Source organism: Cyprinus carpio, chromosome A21 (assembly GCF_018340385.1).
Source record: "Cyprinus carpio isolate SPL01 chromosome A21, ASM1834038v1, whole genome shotgun sequence".
NCBI classification, from domain to species: Eukaryota; Metazoa; Chordata; class Actinopteri; order Cypriniformes; family Cyprinidae; genus Cyprinus; species Cyprinus carpio.
The window spans coordinates 25,181,264-25,183,921 of NC_056592.1; the positions used below are offsets into that span (position 1 = coordinate 25,181,264).

General features: G+C 30.9%; 1 pseudogene; it reads left to right on the top strand.

Moving 5' to 3' along the window:
* Nucleotides 1-242: 242 nt before the first annotated feature.
* On the top strand, nucleotides 243-1,106 carry LOC109056141 (annotated as a pseudogene).
* Nucleotides 1,107-2,658: the final 1,552 nt, after the last annotated feature.

Genomic DNA, 2,658 nt, shown 5'->3' on the forward strand with positions numbered 1-2,658 from the left:
CATAAAAATATATATTATCAAACTTGTAGTATGCTTCGTTAGGGATCAAAACTGTAAGGACTATAATTATGGTTCAAATCGCCATAACCTTTTTGTCTGTTTATAATAAAACGCTGTGAGGGAGGCGAGCTGCATGAACACATAGCCGTCATAAGTGGTAGTTGAGCTCGGAAGACGGATCCATTTCAGTCCACGGGGGTGTTCATGCGCATAGCGCGTCTCAGAGCCAGCACTTGTGCGCCATGAACGAGCGGGATATCACCGCTTTCACACTCCTACCGGCGACCACCGAGCAGAAAGATCCCATACATTATCTCTGCAAAAATTTTACTGCAGGAATGGAGGAGGATACCATCTCCGGATCCAACCTAACGGGACTGTGGACGCGAGTCGACAATAATGACGTTTACAGTGAGTATGCAGTATACAGATTCTTTTTTTTTTTCAAGCATACTTGATAGATGAGACGGAAGGTATATTCTAACATAGAGCAAATAGTAAAAATGTTAACTAAAATAGATATGAAATAATGATGAAAAAATACTTATTACTACTAATATAGACTGTAAAAATATAATTAATTTGTCATGTAAAAAGAACCTGTTACCCTACCATAAACGTTTTATTGTATGACAGCTCTTTTAAAGGTAAAAGCGGTGAATGCAGGAATAGTGGCTGTAAGGGTCATGAGACTGGACTATAACTGGCAATGGACAAATATGGAAAACTTTACGGCACTGTAAGTTCATTTATTATAAGTAATTTTAAAAACTTTTAAAACCCCTACACACAAAAAAAATATCACATATAAAAAAAAAAAAACAAAAAAAAAAAAACAAAAACCCACGTCTGATCTCTGTTCTTTGTGTCAGCCCAAGGTCATGCTGAACATTGAGAAGATAGAGGAGAACAACTACTACAACACATACCACTCACAGAGGTATCAGGAGAACGGGGACTGGTACGTGGGGATCAAAAAGAACGGACGGACGAAAAACAGCTAAAACGGAACACAAAAAAAAAAAAAAAAACAGCTCCCAAAACACACAAGGGCCAAAATGCAATCTACTTCCTGCCCGATTCCAGTGGATGGCAGCATACAGTAACTTTTGTGCTGATCAGAGGCCCTCAAAAACAACCCGAGCACTTATAAAGAACTGCACATTCCCAAGGGGTAAAGGTGAACAATGCGTAGTTAGCCATTTTTTATCTCGTTATTAATATATATATATATATATATATATATATATATATATATATATATATATATATATATATATATATAAAGAAAAAACATTATTTTTTATAATATTTTTTTGTCTTTTGTTTGTAAATGTGAATGTAAGATAAAATATTAAAATATAAAAAACATACCCATTTCAAACAAAAACAAGAAATAAAAAAAAAAAAAAAAAAAAAAAAAAAAAAAAAAAACAATGTCTGATCCTTTTCCTAAATAAATCTATTGAATATATAGTCTAATGTATAGCTACACATATACTGTATATTAGGCTGCACATTAGGATTGAGATATATCTCAAATAGCCTAACTTCACTGTGGAAAATACTGCGAAAAGTACTTTCAGTAGTCAACTATAAATCATTTTAACCATTTAACAATCAAATAAAAGGGCAATATAGTTGATACTATTGTTGGAAACACATTAGAAACAAATTATTTTATCATTTAATAATAATGTGAAACTCCAAAAATATCCCCAATTGATGTGAAATAACATATTTCAAATTCTTAAAATGCATAAAAAAAGACATTTCTGTAAATGTTCAGTTATTAAGACCATGGATGTTAGGTAAAATGATGTATTAGACAAGTGGACAATTCATTTTTGCCTCACACCTGTTAATGACTCCTTTTGATGAGTTTTTGGTATGTATTACCAAAGTTATTGTAATAACAGCACAGTTCTTGGAATTTTACTAAATATTTCTGCTTTGTGCACCCCGCGTTACTGTGGTTTTGGATTGTTTCCACCAGCAATTAGAATGTGTATTTTGCAGGAGCAGGAGAATACAAATCGAACCAAGGGAAACAAAATAGCTTTACTTTGGCCTGGGGGTACTGAGTAATGATGAACATCATACTGATTTAACCATTAAACACAATCTACCTAATGAGCTCTTTGAGACTGAAGAAAACCCTGTGTTTTATTCTTATCCTGATTATAAATCATGTACTAGCTGTTATCAGTAGTGTTATTTTTAGTGTATTTAATGTACTATTGTTATGTTATAAATATTTTGAATACTGTTTAATAAATGTTGCTATGTGCTATGTGTAATTTTTTTCCTCCTAACTTTATTATTTTTTTTTTTTCACTAATTCTAGAACAACTTAATCTTATCTTATTTTAAGGTAGTTTCCAAGGCAACATTTTCAAATTTTAGTTTAATTTGTAAGTATTTAATCAAATTTTTAGATTTGATTTCAGCATAATTTCGTTAAAAAACTATATATAGATATATATCTATATATATATATATATATATATATATATACTATATATATATTATATTAACAATTAACAGCACTGTGGGCAATGTTTGTTTCGATTTATGTTTATTATCATTATGAAACAATGCTGGCCAAATATACTTAAAGTATTTTAAAAGAATTGTATATACAATGTCTTTTTTTAT